Below are 12782 nucleotides of genomic sequence, written 5' to 3'. Positions count from 1 at the left end.
TATCAATCTACTCTAATTGTCAAAAAAAAAGTATTCAATTTTTATATATTCACGTGTTCTACAAATCACAAAGGACCGGTCCATGTAGTACATTACTTAATACAAACATAAGTTCGTGGGTGCGGAAGATGTTGCCAGTGTCCATGTAACCGTGAAATGGAAGAACTCAAAACGTACAAAGAACATATCCAAAGAAGATTTCTCGTGTTGTGTGTGTCGAATAATTTTGGACCCATTGATTTTCTAGGCTTGAAGGTGCATGCATGTTGGTTCTCTCTTTCGTGGATGTTCGATGCGGACTCCCATGGAAAGTGAGGAGATTCGGGACTACTCCAACCATAATCAAACGTACGCGGCGCCATCGGATCGGACGGGCCAACGGCTTTCTCGTAGGCACATTATGCCCGACGCCGAAGTGCCCGTTTCAGCATGACTTGCCATCGTTATCGTACCAAACATGCTAGCAAAATCCAACAAATCATAGTGACGAGCAGTAGTATCAAGAAAGCAACTGTTATAGGGCTACACGGAATGATGAGCATATATCAGTTTCAGCCTAAGTATTTGCTATCGTGATGGTTCTACCTAACGCGCAAGCAACACCCAACATGTCCTGACAACAAACACCAGTATGAGAAAGGCATATATGGTCTACATCCTTGTCTACGACTCTACGTACGTTGGTGCAGAAAAAAATTACTACAGTGTCTTAGGTGGAGTTGAATCGATCAATATGTAAAGGCATAAGATGTGACTAAACCATGCATCACAATTTTTCAGTCGCAAGAGCATTAGAAATTCCCAACAACTATTTGACGCTTAACATTGTAAAATGAAGCAAGGAATAAATATGTATTTAAAATAGGAATGACATTCAAATATTTAGGATCGAAGAATGCTATGCATGGCATATGTTAGCTTCAAATTATAGGGAGGGCTTGCTGCCACTGTTTTCTTTACCGATAAATAATATTTATAGGAGGTCATCGATAAATATGGTATATCAAATTTATCAGAATTAAATTCAATTTTTATAAAAAAAATTAAACGAAAAATAATCAAATTTAAACATCGAGATAAAACAAACAAACACCATAGAGACTTAAGATGTTAGTTAGCCCAATTATAATCAAAATATGCAGTCTCAAGTTTGAAATTCATCCTAGGATTTTCTAGGGTTTAATTGTGGGACCCATATGCCAAGATGCAAATCATCTAAAAAATATCTACCTAGTAGGACTCGAACACCAAACCTTAGAGGTTGTTTGGTTCACTATCATAGTATTTTTGGTAAAATCGTGTCTAAGGTGTGGCGAATAAATTGCTTACCATACCTTAGGCACAGCTTGTTAAAGAAAATATTTTATGAAAGATGTAGTCAAATGCTGAAAAATTATGACATACTAAAACTATGAAAGCAAACCAAACAGCTGCTAGAAAAAATCTAGCAAAGTGTAGCAAAGTACGGCAGCAAACCAAACAGCCCTATGGGAAAATATGTCATGCCATTGCACTGCAAGGTTGTTTATTCTTCTTTACCTATTTGGTTCATTTTATACGTTTCTAAATTCATATTTATCCAAAAATTTTTGACCGATTTAGTATTTTACGGGAACCCATCGGTAATGCCGATAAAACAGAGATTTATAGGATTTTTCGGACCGAATTTTTTTCCCTGCTTGCCGCTGTATGGAAACAATAGTGTTATTGCATAGATACTACTAACACATAAATTTCACGCTTGTTCTGTCCAACCTGAAGCAAATAGATGCATTTTCTTTACGCTTTTTGAACAAATTTAATTATATCCTCCCACCTGAAGCAATAAAATGGTTGGCCTGTCTTCTAGCTTTTCAAAAAGATGAAAGCATGCCAAGCACTCCGTTTGTTCATTTATGGTCGTTCAGATTGCCAAATTTTCAAAGGAAATTGTAGAAATCATTGCAAGTCCTACAAAATAATTGCAAAATTTTGCATTCTAAATATAACACATCAGCTTTTTGAGAAACTCAAGTTGCATCTAATCAAGAAGGTAAGACGTTCTTTAGCTTTCCCGTACATTTTCCAGCAGCTCCACCACGAAACCAGCTTCAAGCTTGTTCAACCAAATAACTTGTGGGCTTCCATTAAGAAGCTACTTTCACCACCACGTCATTATGTAGTCCGGGTTTTTAGCTCGTCAATGTGTTATGAATTGATCATTTTCCTAACTGCCTATATCAGTTGTGTGTTCATGTCTGTTAAGGAGAGATGCCTTCCTAATGGTATTCCTTAAACTTGTATATATTCAAGACATCACAATGCAATAAGAGCAATAAATTCACTCTATTCTCAAGTTCAATCTCTCTAATTTCTACTCTAACAGTCAATATCACACACTTCAGTTTTCTTTCTGCTTGCATTCCTTGCACATTATGTAGTTTCCTTGCACGTGGGGCCATTCTACAGTAGTATGAAATTGCAGTTTTGACAATATTGAGCAGGGACGTCAATAGGAAATTCTCCACCAGGAATGGTTTCTTATCTCCGTCCCCGAACGAATAAAAATTTCTTGTCCCCGTCCTCGTATGAGCGGAGATTATTTTCTCCCCATCCCTGTCCCCGTGCCGGGAATAAAGACTCGACGGGAAACCCGTCTCTGCTAAGCATCACATGAGCTGAGCTCCAAACTGAATAGGAATGGTTGGGTTGTGCACTTGAGCTGACCATCTTATGGTTTGAGCTCTAAGTTGAGAGTAGATTAGTTGAGTCAATACATGTAAAACCTATATATTCGAGATCCTGTAAGGAAACAGGGGCAGGAGATGGGAAATTGTTGTCCATGCTGCCGCCATACCTGATAAAGGGGGCACTTTTCTCCCATTAAACCCTCGCAGGAGGAAAATTGGTTATATCTGCATTTCCTAACGAGGGAGTTCTCTATCGGAAACGGGGATCGGCCAATTGACATCCCTAATTGTTGAGCTCTACCTCAAACGAAATGCTAGCTTTCGTCATGAAGCTCCTGAACCGAAGCTCGGCTAAATAGCACTTGCTCGTTAAAAAATGACAAATGTGTTCTGCTTAGCCGATCAGCTACTACAATTGCCATGCTGCTGGTGCGGCACTAGAAATCCTGATAGGTATTTATTTTAATCGCAAATGGAAAATGACACACATATTGCATCAACTTTTTTCTTTGGAATGGACCCAATGTTGTTGTACCATCAACTTGTCACTTTGATTTGCATATCCAAAGAAAAAGCAGCAAGGTGCCCTTGAGGTGGCAAGCTTAACCATTTTTAATAGCATTTCAACTATGTAACATTGGTGTATATATATGTCTTTTTTAAGGTCGACGGAAGAGGAGAGCCCTACCAAAATGCCTTTAAAAGCCAACCATGAGTTTTTACAAAAGTGAGCATAAAGATTCAAAGCTGGCATCATCTTAGCGGTGAATATTATTCCCACTAATACTTGGCACTAACAGTTTAACAAACGGACTACTTCAAAGTTCTATCATGTATATGTAGCTTCGACTTTACGTACAAGCATTGCTTCGGTCTTGTGTGGTCGCATGACACTCCCTCTAGCAAAAATCTAATAAATTTATTAGATTATGAAAATATTCTTCAAGACAAATTTACACATATGATTTTCATATTTTTAAATTAAATATCTTAAAAGTTATTAATGATCAAAATTTTAAAAAATTTGATCGAATATTGTTTAAAATGTTAAGTATTTGTGCTGGAGGGACTACATGTGATACACGTTAGCGTGTCACTGTCTCTTGTTACGGGATGATTAATCTTTTTTTAATGTGTATTAACGTTGTTAGATCGCTGGACCAGGGTGTTGCATGCTTTTGTCCGTTTCCAAAGCTTCAAGATAAGGTATGTATGATCTTTTCTGTCCAACTCCATTGAGAAATGGACGCTCATACATTGTCTTTTAGGTATGGGTTCTTTCGTCATTCTTTTTTGCCGCCTGTGGATCAGTATTGGTGCACAGGGACTAACAGCTAGCGTGACAGAAAGTCGAGCAATATTTACGCAGAAATAAAGGTGAAATGAAAGAAGAATCATAGGACACGTACGCACTATATCTATCCTTGCCGAAATGTTCTGTTACATACTCCATGTGCACGCACGCCGGTTGGGCAATCGTGCATCACAAGAGAACATTCACGCATGAATTCCGGACCAATGAGAAGATCAATGACAGATGTATACATTGTCTCTGCTGTCCTTGATAGGACCAATGAGCAGCGGAAATTTTGGTCAGACCAAATCGAACCCTCGTGCTTTTCCTTAGGCTAGCTAGCACGATTTCAATTTTGTTTTATAAATTTTTTGTTTACCGTGAAAAAGATCGAAGTTCGTGAAATTTTGGTTCTTTTTTTCCTCTACTATATGAATTTCATATGTGAGTGAAGAAAATTACAGAATTAAATATTTCGCTTCTCTTAAAAATTTCTAAAATTCATAAAAATTCATCAAAAATTTGATAACATTTTAATCCCTACTAGCTAGCAATAGACCGAGCAGGTGTAGCCTAGCTGTCTAAGCATAGCAACGAACGGATCCACCTTCAAGCCCTCCTTACCCCCAGGAAAAAGGAAAAGGGAAAAAAAGAGGAAAAAAAAAACCCTACTTGATGGCCCTATCCACCACTACTCAGCGTCGCCGGGAAGCTGAAGGGCACCGAAAAGCCCAACGATTGTAGCTAGCGCAACGTGCGAAGCTCACATGCTACCCCCAAGGAAAGCACATGGATTCAACTGGTTCACGATAACAGTACACCTCAACACGTACGTACGTTGCAGCTACTGGCGCTCCGGTAGCCAAGCATGTGCGGCCAACTGCAGCTGCACACCGGCTTTCGTGCAAACGTCGTCGATCTCGCTGGTTCCTCCCTTGACGTTGAAGCAGGAGGGAGGCTTTGCTTGGATCCCCTGCAATGCCATGCCTGACAGTGGCAGCGGGACAGCTCACGCGCACTGGACCTGCACCAATGGCCGGCCTGCTTGCAAGTAATGAAGCCATCGAGCAGAAGGCTCTGGAAAAAGGCTCTCGTCGTTGGAGATGGAACTGTGACGGCGGGGGGCCCGTTGTTGAAAAAGGGGTGGCGCGTCACGTGCCGGGCTTTTACTTTTCGCCCCCCACGCCGGGGATCGACGGAGCAGCTCGCGGTGGTACGCATGCACATGGAGCCTTGGATGCGGTGATGCGTCGGTCTGAGGCTGAGCCAGCCAGGTCGGTTTGAACTTTCGGCTCGGGTCTGATCTGTCTGGTCAGAACTTTACTACATCTGAATATCTCATCATATATCGTCGAGCAAGATACTTCTCATAAATTAGGGAGTCAGTTGGAAAAGAAAAAGGGGTTGCTTTGCCATCTCAGGCCAGAGAAGAGGTACTATACGTATGACGTGCTGGTCGGAGATCATGCCAGCATGTTTCGATCAGGAAGAAACACGTACGTGCTCAAAGGTGTCGCGCGTCGTCGACAACCGAATGGTAGTGCCTTTCTCGATACGAGATGCATGGTTTGCAGGAACCAGTTGGAAGCACGAACTAATCTGCATCTCAGCACGCTTAAAAAATCTATGCAACTTAGGTAGCTATGAATCAACCACGCTGGTCACCGCGCGATTGTTTCGGTCAAATTGCGCATTTTCTGAATGACGCGTCAACAGCGTCGATGCAGGATTAAGGGATTGATTGGATGGAGACTTTTCTAAAAAGTGCTTTTAAAAATTATTGTTGAAAAAATACTTATAAAAAGTTGTTTTTATTTGGTTTTTATGTAATAAATATATAATACATGTAATATCTATCAGAATATTATCTCATAGAAACTACATAAACTTATCTAGATTAGTTTCTGATTTTTAGAGTAATAATTGCTTCCGGCAAATTTGCTTCTCAAAAGCCATTTTTAAAAGCGGACTATTTCATTTAGTTTTTTCTTCTAAAATGAAAAGCCAGCAAAAACTAAACCAAATATGACCTAAGGGGCTGTTTGTTGGGCTGAGGGTGTGGTTAGTTTTTTGCTATTAGTTTTTATAATAATTTTTTAGTTTCTTAGCAATAAAAAATAGAAAAACTTGTTTCAATTAGCTTATCAGTTATTTATTTATTTTATTAGAAGCTAGCTTTTCAGCTTTTTAAAAGTCAGCTCAATAGCTAGACAATTTGGTTCGGCTTTTGATTTTTGAAAAGTAGAAGCCAAAATAAGTCGAACCAAACACAACCTAAGTTCCCCTTTAGATAGGTTATGACTTTAGAGTTTTTAGAAAAAAAAAGTTCTGTCTAAGAAAAAAACTTTGACGGTTGAATTTTAGTTATTAGTTTTTGCAATAAATTTTTAGTTTCTTAACACATCAAAAACCAAAAAAGTTCTTCTCAGTTTCCTTCTCAGACTCAATTTATTTTACAGCCGTTTTCTCAGCTATCAAAAAGCTATCAAAAACCGAGAAAAAAACAGCTATTTAAATGACTTCTGACTTAAAAAAACCTATCAAAAGGCCTCAGTGTTCAGGCTTCTAGCAAATGTTAAGGCAAACGTTGCCGCCTTCGTGACTTCCTCTTGTACGGAGCAGCCTAGCAGGAGCAGGAGAAGCGGTGGCCACTCATGGTGGCGATGATGGGCTGGGCCAGACTGTTGGCTGAGGGAGCAGTGGCTTTGCAGGCGCACTAGGGCCCGACTGCTTTGGCCCAATGGCAGGATCGCCCACCGCCCGACCCTCGCGAGTGGGCGCCAGTTCGTCCATGTCCTCCAGCTCACGGCCCACGCAAAAATTTGGCCCATTTAAGGCCTACCATGCTTAGAGTAGCGGAGGAGCCCGGGTCACCATCCAAAGCTCTTTTATGGGCTAAAGCCGAAAATGACGGACCTTTTTTATTTTTATATTTCGAATATAAAAAATTATAAAAGTAGTTGTTCATTTAAAAAACTGCAAAACTAGATTACTGTCGTCCTTAAAAAGGGCGACAATATCCTAGTTTTGTAATTTTTTCAAACGCACGTTTATTTTTGCATTTTTTGATTTTCGAAATAAAAAATAAAAAAAATCAAAATGACGTTGACAGGACAGACCGGTACAGGCCCAACTTGCTATTGGGCTCCCTGACATGACGCAGCAAATTCGTTCCCCTCAGTTCTCCTTTGTACCACCCTAACGCTTCTTCAGAGTTCAGATTCCAGGCAACACCAGCAGAAAAGGGAACATGGTGACATAGCAGTTTCAAGCACAGTTGAAATTTATTAGCCACTTTGGAATTTAATTCTCAAAATAAGTACGAAAATATCAAATAAGTTAACAGAAAATCTTTGAATTTATGCTTTTTAGCAACTCTTCAATCCGAATGAACACACAACACAATTATTTCTTAGTGAAATTTGTTAAACATATAATCATAGGAAAGTATTTTGGTGACTGAACCATTCATATTATTTGCATGTGTCGAATTTTAGCTATTTTGTGTATATTAATGGTAAAAAATTCTGAAGTTTGATTGCACATGTTCTAAAATGATATCTATTTGAAAATAAAGATAGTATCATATACTAAGATTTGGAACGCAGAAATTTCACTAGAATTTTACAGAAAACAATTCATTGTCCATAGAATTCCAGAAAAAGTTTCCGCGTTCCAGATGCAGCCTAGCTCCAACCAGAGAGTTCATACGGAAAATCACTAATATTTTTTCCCCTAATGTTCATGCGACTGAAATTGGAGTTCTTCTTAGTCGATGGTGTGAACGCACTGTGATGAGCTTCCGGCCATGGAATTCTCTGCTGCGGGCTTAGAGTGAAGTCGTAGGGCAGGCAGCGGTGGTGCCAGGCACGCGGGCGGGGCGGCGAGGCGGAACCGGATGGGCGGTGCCGGGGCGGGGGCAAGAGGAGATGGTTTCGGTAGAGCCAGGTTAGCGCGGCAGGGATGACGACCACGGATTCAGCGGTGGGGACGCTGACGCTGTTAGAGACGGAGCAGGCCGGCGCGGCGGGGAAGAAGAACAAAGCAGGGAGCGGGAGCGGGAGGAAGAAGACGAGCTGAAATCCGTCCGATCTCAAATCAAATGCTGAAGAAGACGTCGATTTCAGTCGCGTGAAGGATAGCACCGCCCATATTTCCCCTCCAAATCAATGCCATCAGCTTCGACTCTGTTGCAGATTGCTATATTAAGAACTTGGAGTAGCTACTTCAATGCATCGCCATCTACACAAGCAACCACTCCAGATACGTCCTTCTCGCCCACGCCCCACTCGCGGCCGCTCTCCCGGTGCGCCGCCGAGGCGTCGAGTCCACTCGCCTCCGGGCGGCGGGCTCCGGCGCCTCCGACACGCGCACGCTCATCCTCACCGACAGCACCGGCGTCGCCTCGCCTTGGACCGGCCTCCCGCTGCCGCCCCGCGCGGCAAGCAAGACTCGCCGCTCCACCGCCGCGACGCCTGTGGCGTCTCTCCACGGGACCCCGGCGCGGCCCACCAGATCGGACCACAGGACTCGCTCCAGTACCGCGCGCCTCCGCCTCCCCTCCCCCCCCCCCCCCCGCCTCCTCACCTCGAACACCACGCTTCTCCGGTCCACGAGCTCCCGCACGCACGATTCTCCGGTCGACGAGCTCCCGCACGCACGCCAGCGAGCCGTCGCAGCTCAGTGACGCCACGTCGCGCCACGACACGACGCCATCCATGTGCCCGTCTGGCTGGTCGGCTCCGCGGCTGTCGATCTGGATCGTCCTCCCTCCACCCGCTGGGACGTGGCACCGGGGGAAGATCTCGACACCGCCGCCGGCGCAGCCGAGGCCCGTGACACTGACAGAGCTGATCTCGCGCTGAGATGGCAAATGACGCCGCTGTCGCCATCCATTTGGGGACAGATCATATTGAGTAGTGGTAGCTAGATATGAGTCCTACGACGAGCCTATTTATACGTGCATGGAGAGGTGTGTGTAACTTTTGGAAAGCTAGTGCATGCTCCGACAAGATTTCTGCACCGGGTGCTCCCTCAGGTATACCTCTATGATCATATCAGATAAAGAATTCTCTTCATCTCTAATATCTTTATTAGCTAAAGATTGGAGATAAGCTTTGTAATTAGCCTATGCAATAGCAGCTCTAGCACATTCCTCAGTTTTAAAAGCAGAAATAGTACACTTAACATCATCTACTACTATATCTAAATGATCTATAACAGAGGTAATATGATCATTAGAAACATTATTAAGAATGGTAAATGGATTGATAGATGAGGAATTACCTATGTCCTCCAAGTTTTTAATCTTCATCGTAGCCATAGCCTTCTCTTGAATTGGAACCCCATCCCTAGGGGCTCTTATACTGAATCTAGTAGCTAATAGATTCTATTTACCTTTTTTCCTTATCTTCTTAGCAGCAGGAATAGACCACCCTTGATCTTTATCATCATTAATTCCATCATCTTCACTAGTATAGATATCATTAGGCTGAGTCACAACCTCCAGAACCATCAAACCATCACCATGTTCAGGAATGGTCTTGCTTAAACTCTGGGAGGAGCAAACATGTAAACTTGGAGCTTCAAGCTCAGAGATAATAGCTGTCTGACCCTCTTCCAAACCAACAATTTTCTCATTTTGAAGGTTCATAGAAGGTCATCTTGCAGCCTCCATCAGATAAGGACCCTCTAAGCTATGGACAACAATGTGACCATCAGACAGTTTTACTTGGATATCTTTATCAGACTTGGGATCTTCTTTGTCTTTGAAAATAACGCTGAATGTCTAGACCAGACTAGCAGATGCAACAACTGTATCACCCTGTGCAATTTTGGATGTATCAACACCCTCACCCTCATATAGCTGCCCACACCTGGACCCTAAGTTTCCACTTTTCATATCAGCCATGATCGATAACTCAACTTCACATCCATCAAAGTGCTTCTTAAACTCTGAAAAAGCCATAATGGTCCCCTCCCTAGGATTAAAGGCAGCAATGGGTGTCACCTCCTCACATGGACCAGATACCTCAGAAGCCACTAAATCTTGGCATTTTCTGCTTTTAGATACATTTCCACCCTTGGAAATATCCTCTTGCCATGACTTAGTACCTCATATGTATCCTCTCTTGAGGTTATTATCTTCATTTGATGAGGACTCATCCAAATCATTATCCTCATTATCATCATCAGGGTCCTTGGGGTCAGGTTTGGAGGGCCCATCCTCCTGCCTTTTACCCCCAAACGTTTCAACAACAAAAGTGATCTCTTTACCCATTCTGTTGAAGAAGATTTCAATAATAGCCCTTATTTTCATAGGATTTCTACAATTTACTTTCACTCTCATAGGCCCTTCTCTCATAAGGCTCAACTCATCATCAACCATAGGTTCAACCACTAAAGAGGTGATCTCCTTGACCAGCTCCTCCTCTTTAGCATAATCAGGAATCCCAAAAATTTTAATCCAAGCTGTTTGAAGCAAGTTAGTCACACTAGGGTCAACATTTCTCTTAGAGATCTTAACAACTAGAGAGTGTAAAGCTAATTCAACCATTGAAAGCCTAGAAAAAGTTCCTAGAGATTCTTTTGTAGGAAAAACCATAAGATAATCCTTACTGTCAATCATCCTAACATTCCATTTCCACTTAGGATCAATAAGGTTTTTCAGCTCACCTTCTAACTTCTCCTTATTAGAATCACCCTTGATGACAGAGATCACCCCGGTGGTTAAGAAAGACTTAGTTTTAGATTCAGGGATGTTAAGACAGTAAAATCCTTATTTTGAAATACTAAAACCATACATCTTAAGTTTCTTCTCTTTAGCAGCTAAAGATCTAGACTCTGCGGCCATATGCCCAGACTTCTTACACTTGTAACACACATGTTTCTTACTATAATCAATTTGATGATGTCATTGCTGACAACGAAGACACAAGACAACCTCATATTTTTTGGACTTATAAGCCTTACCTCGATTTGGATCTCAATGCAGATCTATGAAGTCTTGCCTTGGAGGGTCCTCCGCCTTCAGGAATCTTGCTCCCCCATGAGCATCTTGGGCTGTGTTCCTACCACCCCAACCAATATGTGGAATCAAGTTTCTGCCCTCTTGCATAGAGTTCCAACGACCACCTTGGTCATGACCACCTTGGTCTCTTTGTTGAGAATCATCATGTGCAAATGACGGATTTCCCCTTCTCTCCACGGGACCAGATTTACTCTGAAGCTTCCGGTGAAGATCTCTTTCCCGATTCGCATCTCCTCCAAGAAGGTCATCCTCATCCATCCACGACTCCTCCTCTTGTCTCCTCTTCCCCCAACCATGACCTTGACCATGCTTTGGCTGATTGGCCATGTCCTCTCCCCAAACCACTTGAGCAAATGAGAGGGAGAGAGGGGGGAGGACCGATGCGACACACCTTGCGCGCAAGGGACCCAAATCGTCGAATCTCACTTGGCCTCACGGGGAGCCCTAACCATAACAGCGCACTCTCTTTGGATATCCAAACCCACTTCGACGGCAGCGGACAACTGGAATGGGCATATATACTAATGTGAGAATGGTCCGTCGGCTTTTGGCCCAACCGCTACTCTCCCTCGTGGCCCATACACGGAAGTTGAGTTTGTGATCCATGAATGGTATCCCCCATCATCTTTCTCACCGACGACCTTGCCGGACTCCTAGCCGAAAATGGCAAAACATAATCCCTCCTAAGAAGAATCCTATCAAGCTTTGCATCCAAATCAGGAATACGCCTAATGGCTTGTTCTAATTCATCAGCAACCCTTTCCAACTCAATCCCCTCCACCTCCCTTGGCGAATGAACAAACAATTTATTCCGAATTTCTCTTGCACATTCGTTCCTCTCTGTCTCAATCCTCCAATGCGACTTAGGAGGTGATGGAGGTGGATTTCAAAGTGCATGAACAATCTCACGCTCCATGCGTTTGAATTCCTCAACGCGATGAGCCTCAAAACTTAGTTGCGAATGCCCAATCACACTCCCATTCATATCACACTTCCCAGTACGTACCTGGTCTGTAGAGGGAGTTGATGATGCCATCTCCCAGGGAATCGACGAGTCCCTTTCGCAGAATCCCCTGATCAGCATCGATGGATTCCTCCAGCACCCCAGGAATTAGCGTGAGATGTCGTGTCCACGCCTCAACTCCATCCATTGCATGAGGTTGTTGGGAGGACGGTAGCAGCGATGGGAAGTCGTTGTTAGCCTTCTTGGCGATGGCAATCGCGATGCCGGATCTGCTCAGGGTGGTGTTCATAGTCTCCCCGCAGCACCGCCCTCCTTGCTCGTCACCGCGATCACTGCCCTTCGCAAATCGCGAGTTCCCATAGTTAGGGTTCATGCCCGAGAGAGGCAAAGCAGGTGAATTCACGAACAAGAGGTCCATGCCCGTTGTATCATGGAAGGAAGAGAATGAATCAACTATGCTCATGCGATGACACAAAGGTACATATTTATATCATCTTTAGCATCAGAACTTAGTACAACTACTGTTTTAAGTGCACATATGGACTAGTGATATCTGAAGTCGATTTCTGTGCTAGCCGACAGCATCCATGATTAAATAAATATGTTTTAAACTCCTGTGTTAAATTTTAAGAACCCAGATCATGGCTTGCACGCAAGAGTGCATGCACGGATCCAAATGACAGGGACAAAAGCCAAACAGGACAGAAGCACCTATCCTGTTGCAACGATCAATATCACAAGAAAGTAACAATACGCAATTCTTTCCATACCAAAAACACAAATAAATTAAAAACAAGTTGATTAGGTTGTAGTAGAATCTTATTT

The sequence above is a fragment of the Phragmites australis genome, chromosome 15 (assembly GCF_958298935.1).
Source record: "Phragmites australis chromosome 15, lpPhrAust1.1, whole genome shotgun sequence".
NCBI lineage: Eukaryota > Viridiplantae > Streptophyta > Magnoliopsida > Poales > Poaceae > Phragmites > Phragmites australis.
The sequence above is the reverse complement of the archived record's forward strand: the minus strand, read 5'-3'. Positions refer to the sequence as shown.